This window comes from Balaenoptera ricei, chromosome 2, assembly GCF_028023285.1.
Source record: "Balaenoptera ricei isolate mBalRic1 chromosome 2, mBalRic1.hap2, whole genome shotgun sequence".
Lineage (NCBI taxonomy): Eukaryota > Metazoa > Chordata > Mammalia > Artiodactyla > Balaenopteridae > Balaenoptera > Balaenoptera ricei.
The window spans coordinates 26,105,944-26,119,274 of record NC_082640.1 but is presented as its reverse complement, the minus strand read 5'-3'; the positions used below and the strand labels follow the sequence as shown (position 1 = coordinate 26,119,274).

At 48.4% G+C, this 13,331-nt stretch overlaps 1 long non-coding RNA gene across 3 annotated transcripts in view; it reads left to right on the top strand.

The window, feature by feature from the left end:
* The first annotated feature begins 587 nt into the window (after window positions 1-587).
* LOC132359020 (uncharacterized) overlaps window positions 588-13,331 on the top strand; it is a 45,591-nt gene continuing 32,847 nt past the window's right edge. For all 3 annotated transcript variants that reach the window (XR_009500686.1, XR_009500685.1, XR_009500684.1), the window contains exons 1-2: window positions 588-832; window positions 4,014-4,080. This is a non-coding gene — a long non-coding RNA (uncharacterized LOC132359020). The remainder of the gene's footprint in view (window positions 833-4,013; window positions 4,081-13,331) is intronic.

Genomic DNA, 13,331 nt, shown 5'->3' with positions numbered 1-13,331 from the left:
AAGGGAAGCCACCACAATGAGAAGCCCGTGCACCGCAACGAAGAGTAGCCTCTGCTCGCCGCAACTAGAGAAAGCTCGCGCGCAGCAACGAAGACCCAACACAGACCAAAAAAAAAAAAAGAAAAAAAAAAAAAAATGTGGGCTGTCGTTTGTCGTGCCCTGGAGGGCCTCTCCCAGACAGGGCTTGGGGTTGGGGGGAGGTGCAGGATCAGAGAAGGCGGCGGTAGAGGCAGGACCCCAGCCGGCCCCATCAACCACACAGGCCTGCGCTGCTCCACGGGTCGAGGGAGGCACCCTCATCTCGTCTTCCAAGCAGGAAAGACACCTGACCCGAGGCGGCCGAGCTCTCCATGCCAGGTAATGGGTCCCAGCTGCGGCCGCTGGCCCGCCAGCCCAGGCTCAGGCCCCGGCTCCCTGTGGTTCTGCAGCCTGGCCGAGCTGTAACTCAGAGCCTGGGTCTCTCCAGCCCCACGTCTGGAACCGCCCGCCTGCGGGTCTACAGAGGGTAGAGTAGGTGCTCAGGGCTCACTGGACACTAAGACGACGCATGCGCGGTGCGTGGGCGCGTGCATGAGCGTCGGGCGTCGTCGGTGACGCCCGCCCCGTGGCGCGGCTCCCGCCCTCAGCAGTGCGGTGCTGAGAAGAGGGGCCTGCGGTGCGGGAGGACCCGGCCCCTGGAGCCTCACGGAGCACAGCAGCAGCAGCAGCAGCAGCAGGCTAACCACCCGGAGCCGTCGTCCGAGTGACCGCTCGCGGTTCCCCTGCGCGCCCCACACCCGGACTCAGAGGCCCCGAGGCCCAGCGCAGGGCCGGCTGCTGCCTCCGGGAAGAGGTGAGCAGAGAAGGGAAGTGAGGGGCCGGGGGCTGGGCGCTGGGCCCCCTCCCAGGGAGGGACGAAGGGGCTGAACTGCACAGGCCTGGGGCAGGAACGCTTGGAAGAGTTAACAGGAAACCCACCAGCCAGACTCTACTCTCTGCTCCCCAAGAGGCTGGGGGTCGCTGGGGGGCCGAGGAGGGGGCGCGATGAGAGAGCGGGTCTGACCACAACCCGCTTCTTCCAGACGCCCATTTCCGAGGCGGGGGGGACCCCGAGGCAGAGCCCTTAGCCCACATGCGGGAGCCTTGTCAGTTGGCTGTTTTATGTGGTTTGAAAGTGAATCAGGCTCTGGGTTTTGAGGCCAAGATACTTTTTTCTTTTAACTCCCCCCACCCCTTTCCTCTTTGGTGAGCTTGTTATGACTGGTTTTGGAGCCTGGCTTACGGAGCGGGGAGAGTGTGCAGGCTGTGCGGGTGTCGGGACCCTGACGGGGAGGCAGCCCAGAGGGGGCCTGCGGAGGCCGGAGGCCGGGCACCCCTGCAGGGGGCGGGGGCTGCCTCCCCAAGGGCAGGAGGAGGGGCGGTGGCGTCGTCCCACCTGGCCGGGGTTGGGGTGTAGGAGGTGGGGAGGTAGTACTCTCAGCTGCGAGTACTTTGCGTCTGTGAGTTAGATTGTTCTCTGGTGCAGACGTCATTTACCCGCTCGACTGTTTCTCCTGTGCTGGGGCAGTCGAGGCCCACCAGGACGAGGGAAGCTTCAGGCGTGCCCTCGGCCAGCCCCAGGAGGCGGCTGGCGGTGCCCAGCTGTCCTGGGCAGGCTCGGGGGGCTGAGCGCCAGGGGTTTGGGGGGGCGCCCGGCGTGCACTGCCACCAGCATTCCACAGTGACCGCAGCCCGGGAGAGGCTGAGGACGCGGTCCCAGACTAAACATGAGACGGGAAAGCCTGCCTCTGAAAAATGGCTATTTTTACATCCCTCTTCCCCAAATTCCAAGATGCTGAGATACGATTTAAAACAAAAAGAAACCAGAAAAAAAAAAAAAAAAAAAGGATAGGGGGAAAAAAAAGCCACCCGCTAATGAAACTTATTCACTCTTTCAACATTTCTGTGGAGTGCTTTTACCCAGCAGCCCGTTGAAAGAATGCTGATTTTCAGGGGCCCACCCAAACCTACAAAATCCATCACAGGAACAGGCCTGGAACTCTGTATTTTTAACTGGCGCCCAGCTGACTCTTGTGCAGCACGTCTGCTCATCGTGGGGCCTGCTGCCAGCCACTGGGCTGGGCGCTGGAGACACCGGGTGTTCAAATCCCAGGGAATTCACAGCCCCGTGGAGACACTTCCCACAAAAAGCAACCATCTAATATCCCTCATCCCAGTGGGGTCCAGGCAGAGCCAGTGAAAGCTCTTGTTGGAGGATCTGGGGTTGGTTTTGCAGCCCCAGAACCAGGAGTTCCTCTTGGCCTTGGAGGCGGAAGGCAGAAGGTTCTGGTTTCCAGGTGTGGGGTTGCCCCCAGCAGCCTGTGTCCAGCCCCCTTGCTCTGCAGTGGCCCAGCCCCCAGCCCTTTCTCATCAGGAGAAGTCAAAGGTCACCGGGGACACTCCAGACAGGCTGGTGGCCCACTGAAAGGCCTCTTTCTTACAGCAAGCGAGTGCGAACCAGAGAGGGAAAGTGACTTGGCCCAGCTCGTCCAGCCAGGGTAACTGCAGAGCAGAAGCGAAACCGGCCTTGGGGCACACAGCTGTGCTTTGGCCCGGCTGTATTTCCTGCAGAATTAAAATTTGAGAGCAGAAGTGACCTCAGAGATCTTTACAGTCCACCTTGAGTGTTTCAGTAAGGAGCCTGAGGCCAGGGAGGTGACACTCCTGCCCCAGGGCCACACAGCTCAGCAAACCTGGGCCAGAAGGAGGGCGGCCAGGCTGACAGGGCTGAGATCCAGGCGGGCAGGACCAGGCCTGGGTGCCAGGCAGCAGGCCGGACCATCGGTGCCCCCTTGTGGCCAAACACCAGAATGCCAGGCTTTCCCCCATGGCACCTTTCACCCCACAGGTCATCCATCAGCCAGTGAGGCTAAGGGGTCTGTGGGTATGGCGACTCCTCAAGTGGCTGGCCAGAATTTTGGGGTGAACCCTTAGCTCATCCATGAGAGCTGCAGACACGCGGAGGACCCCAAGCTTAAGGGAGGTTCCTGCTGAGGTTAAAAAGCTTAAGTCGGGGATCTCTCCTGGCTCAGGCTTCAGTAGTTACAGAGCCCAGGTGCCACTTCCCCCAGAGCAGCCCCTCGGCAGCCCACCCATTGGCTAAATCCCTGGCCTGCTCGTTATCAGGCTGACTTTTCCAGGCAGGGATGCTGCAGTGCTTGGTCCGTGGTGCTTCTAAGAGTCCGAAATGAAAACATTTCAACTTCAAGTTCTTCCAAAACTGAAGAAGGAAAAAAGTGAATATAATAATGATGAATATATAATAATCCAGCCTGGAATATGTAATAATCCTACAAACACAATCATGAAATATAATTTTTTTGTGTGTGTTTTTTTTTAATGGGGGAGGAGACCATGAACGCAGAAGTCCCTCGGGCCCACGACAGTCACAATGCGGCCTGGAGCTCTTATGAAGGCAAAAAATACATTTCCAGAGAAGGAACAAGATTAGGCCATCCTCGTTTGTTTACACGGAGTGGACTGGCTCATCTGTTCTCTGAGACATGCAGACAATCTTGAATAAATGGTTTAACCTCTCAGAACCTTCTCTCATCTGAAAAACAGAGAAGAAAGGAATATATCCCCAGTACAGCTCCTGTGATATACAGTAGAGGCTCAAGAAATGGGAGCTTAATAAATGTCACAGACTGGTAACTTGTGTCCCCCCAGATTCCTGTGTTGACGCCCTAACCCGCACTGTGATGGTACGTGGACGCGGGGCCTTGGGAGGTGATTAGGGGTAGATGAGGCCATGAGGGTCATGGGATTCGTTTTCTTACGAGAAGGGAGAGACCAGAGTTCCCTCCCTCTGCCCTGTGAGGACACGTGGAGAAGACCGTTTTCTGCAAGCTGGGAAGCAGGCTCTCACCTGGGCCTGGCAGCGCCCAGGACAGTGAGAAACGAATGTGTGTTGTTTCAGCCCCTGGCCTGTGCCGTTGTGTTGCGTTGTGACAGCCCGAGCTGAGACGAATAACCTCCATCGTTATTCTTTGCAGGACTGACTGCCAGGCGGGAGGAAAAGCAGACTCATTTGCTTCGATCCCAAGGAGAGAATGAAGGCCAGTGAGTAAGAGCTTTACCGTCATCTCAGAGCAAAGCCTGAGTTGTGCAAAGAGAGGACAGATGCCGTCTGGAAGTGGCCAGTCCCGCGTGGCCGGGCGGGTGGGTGGTTAGAGCCTCCACTAAGGGTCGGGCCCAGGCCCATGCGCCGCCGTGGGAGGTACGGTGCGGGGGGAAGGAGGACGTCTCCCTCTGCAGGGGAGAGAGGACCAGCCTTAGGGGGAGTCACAGAGAGCCCGGAGGGTCTACTCTGTGTCCCTCTGGGTGGCAGTCCATCGCCGACCCACCAGCATGGCGGGGCTGGTTGCTGAGGTGGAAGTTGCCCTGATTTATCTCTGGTTTTCGCTGACTCTCTGGCTTGAGGACAGGGTGCTGCGGCCTCTTTCACCCTCCAGGCACTGTGGACGGGTCGTGAGGCCGGGCCGATCTGCCAGGACACCCTGATCACTGTTGGTTCACAGGTCAGACACCCTGATCACTATTGGTTCAAAGGTCAGAAACCCCAAAGGGCAGCTGAACTTGTGGCAACTGTGGAGACAAGCTGGTGTGGTCTGCGAGCTTAGGAACCTTCTGCAGGACAGGGCCATCTTGACCATTTCCCGACCGTTCCTCCCTGGCATTCTCTCTTTTCAACCTTCCGTAGTACCAGGGGTTGGCAAACTGTGGCCCATGAGCCAATTCTGGCCCACCACCTATTTTGTAAATACAGTTTTATTGGAACACAGCCATGCAATTCATCTGTGGTTGACTTTGCCCTGTAATGACAAAGTAGAGTAGTTGCAACATACGTTCGAAAAAACTGAAAATGTTTACTACCTGGTTCTGTACAGAAAAAGTTTGTCAACCTCTGCTCTAAACCACAGGCAGTACCTATCTACCCCCAGACTTACTATGTAAAAATAATGAATCCTCCTATGTGTTAGACAAGAGGTCAGCTTTCTGTTATTCACAGCCTAATTGATACAATAATACTTACACTTGAGGTACATAGAGTTTACACAGCTATGGGAGCATAGCATAGCAACTTTGGGGAAATTAAGAAAAAAGCACATCCCAAATTCTCTTCATTAGAAGAAGGAGCATAGTCATCCAACTGGACATAGTCCTACATAACTCCAGGAGGCTCTATTCACACCATAGTCTGGGTGGAGTTGTGAAGTACACAGCCTGGGCAGCTGTACATGGCAGCCCTGTAGCCCTGCCTTCATCCATTCATTCTACCAGTATGTGTGGATTATCTCTGTGCCAGATCCTGGGGAAGGTGAATATAACATGGTCCCCAAAACAGCTATACTCCAATAAAAATTAATTTTAAAAAAATGGTCCCAGATCTTTAGAATCTTACAGTACAGAGGAAGTAAACCAAATATTGATATGTTAGGGACAGAACTATATCCCCCTTACCCCCAGTTCATGTTGAATCTATAACTCCCAACGTGACTGCATTTGGAGATGGGGTCTTTAACCAAGCTTTGGGGTAAGTGTCCTTGAGAGGCAAACATAATTCAGCACGTAGCTTAGCTCTGAGCCTGTGGGACAAGGACATGCTGGCCTGCCAGTCTACATTCAGACGTACAGTGAGCCATGGCTGGCACCTTCCCTAAGTTCAGGCGGGTGCACCCGACCCTGAGATTTTCCTTGACTGGTGTGCTGTTTGAGAAGCAGGAACAGACCTGGGAGATGTGAATACAGTTGCCTGGATTTCTTTCTTTCTTTTTAATATTTATTGATTTTTATTTTTGGCTGTGTCAGGTCTTACTTCATTGCAGTGCACAGGCTTCTCTCTAGTTGTGATGTGCAGGCTCCAGAGCACGTGGGCTCTGTAGTTTGCAGCGCGTGGGCTCTCTAGTTGTGGCTCGAGGGCTCAGTAGTTGTGGCACGTGGGCTTAGTTGCCCCCACAGCATGTGGGATCTTAGTTCTCTGACCAGGGATCGAACCCGCATCCCCTGCATTGCAAGGCAGATTCTTAGCCACTGGACCACCAGGGAAGTCCCAGTTGCCCAGATTTCTTCTCTCTGGTCTAAATCAAAAGGCCCTCTTCTATCTGGGGGAGTAAAATGCTGACAGGCCCTGACGGGTCTCTGGGCTCACTTAGGCTGCATACCTGACCTGTTCCAGGTGAAGTGTGTTGGACTTCGAGCTTCCATCTCCCTTTGAATGCTTGATTTCCTGAAAATATACTATTTTGGAAAATAGTGTTTTCTTTCCCTCAGCTCAGATGGGAACTCTTTCTGCTGCCCCTCCTGTCTCCCCGCTCGTTAAGTGTTGGCGTGAGGCCGTGTCAGAGAAAATGTGGCCTCTGCTCTGCCCAGCGGCCAGTCCTCCTACAAGTCTAGTGTCCTGCAGGGCCAGAACTGAGTCAGGTTAGGTTGTCCCAAAGGAGGACAAGAGAGCAAGGACGTGACATCTGGCTCCAAGAGGGACACAGACACGCCTCGGCCCTCATGGCAGAAAGGTCCTTCTCCTCCCTCCTGTATTACGTGCACAGCAGGTGCCCAGGGAGGCTGGTCCAAGCCTTAGATGAGGATGCATCTTCTTGGCCAGCAGAGCTGGGGCAAAGTCTAGAAGGAGGTTGCATTTTGCACACCTTATCCCCAAACCTGCACAGGGTCTTGCTGATGTTTCAGCCTGGTCTTGAGGGAATGCTGCAGGTGGAACCAGGGTCCTAAGCTGAGTGAAGGGGGTGGTCAGCCAGCTCCATCTCTTGATCCCTTTACTGTATGTGTGTGTGTGTGTGTGTGTGTGTGTGTGAGAGAGAGAGAGAGAGAGAGAGAGAGAGACTGCCATTTTCCCAGGAACTCAGGCTTAAATTCACGAGACCACCATCCAGACTTAATGTAGTCATTCTGTCAGTCCAGTTGCTTTTATGGCTGAGCTGGCGGGCACAACCTTCCTCACTGTTGTCCCTCACTGCCGCCTCTCCTTACCTCTCCCCCACTCCTCAAAGAAACTTTAACGGGCCTTGCATCTCGTGCCTCCAACCTCTGCATCTGTTTGTCTGTCTCCCAGCTCCTGTTATTCCCTGACTAAAATCCCTCAGAATGTCCCCTCCACCTCCAGAATAAATCTCCCTGCCCTCCTTCCCTTCCACTGTATTTCCTGATGCCACATCACACATGTCCTAGGCCACAGTAGGTGGCCTTTACTGTGTTCCCTGGTGGTCCCTTTGTGGGCCCCCAACACCCATTTCACCCCAATGATTAGTCTAAGCAAATCTCCATCACTTCATTGCCAGCGATTGGTTCAGGAATGAACATTAGTCCAACTCTGCCCAATGTCTGCTGAGTGGGCGATGGGGCAGGGGTTGGGGAGCTGTGGAAAGATAAGGGATGTCTGCTAGGGAGATTTAGGGAAAGTTTCCCCCATCCTAAAAGAGAACCCCAGAAAAGAGATGATATCACTTAGGTCCTGGAGGGGAGCTAAGATCTTTGCTTTCCCCTCCCAACACCCAACTCAGAACCATGTTTGGACATCTAATACATTTCTACTAAATAAGGCATAGACAGATAAATGATAGAAATAGATAGATGGACAATAGATAGATATATAGATAGATACATAGACACATAGACGTGATGGATGGATGGATGGATGGATGGCTGGCTGGCTGGCTGGCTGGCTAGGTGGAAGGAAGGGAGGGAGGGAAAAAGGGAGGGAGGAGGGGGGGAAGGAGGGAACATCAATAACATGGACAGCTGTTATCTCTGGCCTTGTGGGGATGCTGTTGGAGCCAAGTTAAAAGTCCTGGCTAGATAAGGAACCAAGATGGCGGAGTAGAAGGACGTGCTCTCACTCCCTCTTGTGAGAACGCCAGAGTCACGGCTAGCTGCTGGACAGTCATCGACAGGAGGACACTGGAGCTCACCAGAAAGGGTACCTCACATCCAAAGACAAAGGAGAAGCCACAATGAGACGGTAGGAGGGGTGCAGTCACAGTAAAATCAAATCCCATAACTGCTGGGTGGCTGACTCACAGACTGGAGAACACTTACACCACAGAAGTCCACCCACTGGAGTGAAGGTTCTGAGCCCCACGTCAGGCTTCCCAACCTGGGGTTCCAGCAACGGGAGGAGGAATTCCTAGAGAATCAGACTTTGAAGCCTAGTGGGATTTGATTGCAGGACTTTGACAGGACTGGGGGAAACAGAGACTCCACTCTTGGAGGGTACACACAAAGTTGTGTGCGCATCGGGACCCAGGGGAAGGAGCAGTGACCCCAGGGGAGACTGAGCCAGACCTACCTGCTAGTGTTGGAGGGTCTCCTGCAGAGGCGGGAGGTGGCTATGGCTCACCGTGGGAATGAGGACACTGGCGGCGGAGGTTCTGGGAAGTACTCCTTGACGTGAGCCCTCCCGGAGTCTGTCATTGGCCCCACCAAAGAGTCCAGGTAGGCTCCAGTGTTGGGTCGCCTCAGGCCAAACAACCAACAGGGAGGGAACCCAGCCCCACCCATCAGCAGTCAAGGGGATTAAAGTTTTACTGAGCTCCGCCCACCAGAGCAACAGTCAGCTCTACCCATAACCAGTCCCTCCCATCAGGAAACTTACACAAGCCTCTTAGATAGCCTCATCCACCAGAGGGCAGACAGCAGAAGCAAGAAGAACTACAGTCCTGCAGCCTGTGGAACAAAAACTACATTCACAGAAAGATAGACAAAATGAAAAGGCAGAGGGCTATGTACCAGATGAAGGAACAAGATAAAACTCCAGAAAAACAACTAAATGAAGTGGAGATAGGCAACCTTCCAGAAAAAGAATTCAGAATAATGATAGTGAAGATGATCCAGGACCTCGAAAGAAGAATGGAGGCAAAGATCAAGAAGATGCAAGAAATGTTTAACAAAGACCTAAAAGAACTGAAGAACAAACAAACAGAGATGAACAATACAATAACTGAAATGAAAACTACACTAGAAGGAATCAATAGCAGAATAACTGAGGCAGAAGAACGGATAAGTGACCTGGAAGACAGAATGGTGGAATTCACTGCTGCGGAACAGACTAAAGAAAAAAGAATGAAAAGAAATGAAGACAGCCTAAGAGACCTCTGGGACAACATTAAACACAACAACATTCGCATTATAGAGGTCCCAGAAGGAGAAGAGAGAGAGAAAGGACCCGAGAAAATATTTGAAGAGATTATAGTCGAAAACTTCCCTAACATGGGAAAGGAAATAGCCACCCAAGTCCAGGAAGCACAGCGAGTCCCAGACAGGATAAACCCAAGGAGAAACATGCCAAGACACATAGTAATCAAGTTGGCAAAAATTAAAGACAAAGAAAAATTATTGAAAGCAGCAAGGGAAAAATGACAAATAACATACAAGGGAACTCCCATAAGGTTAACAGCTGATTTCTCAGCAGAAACTCTACAAGCCAGAAGGGAGTGGCATGATATACTTAAAGTGATGAAAGGGAAGAACCTACAACCAAGATTACTCTACCTGGCAAGGATCTCATTCAGATTCGATGGAGAAATCAAAAGCTTTACAGACAAGCAAAAGCTAAGAGAATTCAGCACCACCAAACCAGCTCTACAACAAATGCTAAAGGAACTTCTCTAAGTGGGAAACACAAGAGAAGAAAAGGACCTACGAAAACAAACCCAAAACAATTAAGAAAATGGTCATAGGAACATACATATCAGTAATTACCTTAAACGTGAATGGATTAAATGCTCCAACCAAAAGACACAGGCTTGCTGAATGGATACCAAAACAAGACCCATATATATGCTGTCTACAAGAGACCCACTTCACACCTAGGGACACATAGAGACTGAAAGTGAGGGGATGGAAAAAGATATTCCATGCAAATGGAAATCAAAAGAAAGCTGGAGTAACAACACTCATATCAGATAAAATAGACTTTAAAATAAAGAATGTTACAAGAGACGAGGAAGGACACTACATAATGATCAAGGGATCAATACAAGAAGAAGATAAAACAATTATAAATATATATACACCCAACATAGGAGCACCTCAATACATAAGGCAACTGCTAATAGCTATAAAAGAGGAAATCGACAGTAAGACAGTAATAGTGGGGGACTTTAACACCTCACTTACACCAATGGACAGATCATCCCAAATGAAAATAAATAAGGAAACAGAAGCTTTAAATGAGACAATAGACCAGATAGACTTAATTGATATTTATAGGACATTCCATCCAAAAACAGATTACACTTTTTTTTTTTTTAAACATCTTTATTGGAGTATAATTGCTTTACAATGGTGTGTTAGTTTCTGCTTTATAACAAAGTGAATCAGTTATACATATACATATGTCCCCATATCTCTTCCCTCTTGCATCTCCCTCCCTCCCACGCTCCCTATCCCACCCCTCTAGGTGGTCACAAAGCACAGAGCTGATCTCCCTCTGCTATGCGGTTGCTTCCCACTAGCTATCTATTTTACGTTTGGTAGTGTATATATGTCCATGCCACTGTCTCACTTTGTCACATCTTACCCTTCCCCCTCCCTATATCCTCAAATCCATTCTCCAGTAGGTCTGTGTCTTTATTCCCGTCTTGCCACTAGGTTCTTCATGACCTTTTTTTTTTTTTTCCTTAGATTCCATATATATGTGTTAGCATACTGTATTTGTTTTTCTCTTTCTGACTTACTTCACTCTGTATGACAGACTCTAACTCCATCCACCTCACTACAAATAACTCCATTTCGTTTCTTTTTATGGCTGAGTAATATTCCATTGTATATATGTGCCACATCTTCTTTATCCATTCACCCGATGATGGACACTTAGGTTGCTTCCATGTCCTGGCTATTGTAAATAGAGCTGCAATGAACATTTTGGTACATGACTCTTTTTGAATTACGGTTTTCTCAGGGTATATGCCTAGTAGTGGGATTGCTGGGTTGTATGGTAGTTCTATTTTTAGTTGTTTAATGAACCTCCATACTGTTCTCCATAGTGGCTGTATCAATTTACATTCCCACCAACAGTGCAAGAGGGTTCCCTTTTCTCCACACCCTCTCCATCATTTATTGTTTGTAGATTTTTTGATGATGGCCATTCTGACTGGTTTGAGGTGATATCTCATTGTAGTTTTGATTTGCATTTCTCTAATGATTAATGATGTTGAGCATTCTTTCATGTGTTTGTTGGCAATCTGTATATCTTCTTTGGAGAAATGTCTGTTTAGGTCTTCTGCCCATTTTTGGATTGGGTTGTTTGTTTTTTTGTTATTGAGCTGCATGAGCTGCTTGTAAATTTTGGAGATTAATCCTTTGTCAGTTGGTTCATTTGCAAATATTTTCTCCCATTCTGAGGGTTCTCTTTTCATCTTGTTTATGTTTTCCTTTGCTGTGCAAAAGCTTTTAAGTTTCATCAGGTCCCATTTGTTTATTTTTGCTTTTATTTCCATTTCTCTAGGAGGTGGGTCAAAAAGGATCTTGCTGTGAATTATGTCATAGAGTGTTCTGCCTATGTTTTCCTCTAAGAGTTTTACAGTGTCTGGCCTTACATTTAGATCTTTAATCCATTTTGAGTTTATTTTTGTGTATGGTGTTAGGGAGTGTTCTAATTTCATTCTTTTACATGTAGCTGTCCAGTTTTCCCAGCACCACTTATTGAAGAGGCTGGCTTTTCTCCACTGTATATGCTTGCTTCCTTTATCAAAGATAAGGTGACTATATGTGCGTGGGTTTATCTCTGGGCTTTCTATCCTGTTCCATTGATCTATATTTCTGTTTTTGTGCCAGTACCATACTGTCTTGATTACCGTAGCTTTGTAGTATAGTCTGAAGTCAGGGAGCCTGATTCCTCCAGCTCCATTTTTCGTTCTCAAGGTTGCTTTGGCTATTCGGGGTCTTTTGTGTTTCCATACAAATTGTGAAATTTTTTGTTCTAGTTCTGTGAAAAATGCAAGTGGTAGTTTGATAGGAATTGCATTGAATCTGTAGATTGCTTTGGGTAGTATAGTCATTTTCACAGTGTTCATTCTTCCAATCCAAGAACATGGTATATCTCTCCATCTATTTGTAGCATCTTTAATTTCTTTCATCAGTGTCTTATAATTTTCTGCATACAGGTCTTTTGTCTCCTTAGGTAGGTTTATTCCTAGATATTTTACTCTATTTGTTGCAGTGGTAAATGGGAGTGTTTTCTTAATTTCACTTTCAGATTTTTCATCATTAGTGTATAGGAATGCAAGAGATTTCTGTGCATTAATTTTGTGTCCTGCTACTTTACCAAATTCATTGATTAGCTCCAGTAATTTTCTGGTAGCATCTTTAGGATTCTCTATGTATTATATCATGTCATCTGCAAACAGTGACAGCTTTACTTATTCTTTTCCGATTTGAATTCCTTTTATTTCTTTTTCTTCTCTGATTGCTGTGGCTAAAACTTCCAAAACTATGTTGAATAATAGTGGTGAGAGTGAGCAACCTTGTCTTCTTCCTGATCTTAGAGGAAATGGTTTCAGTTTTTCACCATTGAGGATGATGTTGGCTGTCAGTTTGTAATATATGGCCTTTATTATGTTGAGGAAAGTTCTCTCTGTGCCTACTTTCTGCAGGGCTTTTATCATAAATGGGTGTTGAATTTTGTTGAAAGCTTTCTCTGCATCTATTGAGATGATCATATGGTTTTTCTCCTTCAATTTGTTAATATGGTGTATCACGTTGATTGATTTGCATATATTGAAGAATCCTTGCATTCCTGGAATAAACCCCACTTGATCATGGTGTATGATCCTTTTAGTGTGCTGTTGGATTCTGTTTGCTAGTATTTTGTTGAGGATGTTTGTATCTATGTTCATCAGTGATATTGGCCTGTAGTTTTCTTTCTTTGTGACATCTTTGTCTGATTTTGGTATCAGGGTGATGGTGGCCTCATAGAATGAGTTGGGGAGTGCTCCTCCCTCTGCAATATTTTGGAAGAGTTTGAGAAGGATAGGTGTTAGCTCTTCTCTAAATGTTTGATAGAATTCGCCTTTGAAGCCATCTGGTCCTGGGCTTTTGTTTGTTGGAAGATTTTTAATCACAGTTTCAATCTCACTGCTTGTGATTGGTCTGTTCATATTTTCTATTTCTTCCTGGTTCTGTCTCGGCAGGTTGTGCATTTCTAAGAATTTGTCCATTTCTTCCAGGTTGTCCATTTTATTGGCTTATAGTTGCTTGTAGTAATCTCTCATGATCGTTTGTATTTCTGCAGTGTCAGTTGTTACTTCTCCTTTTTCATTTCTAATTCTATTGATTTGAGTCTTCTCCCTTTTATTCTT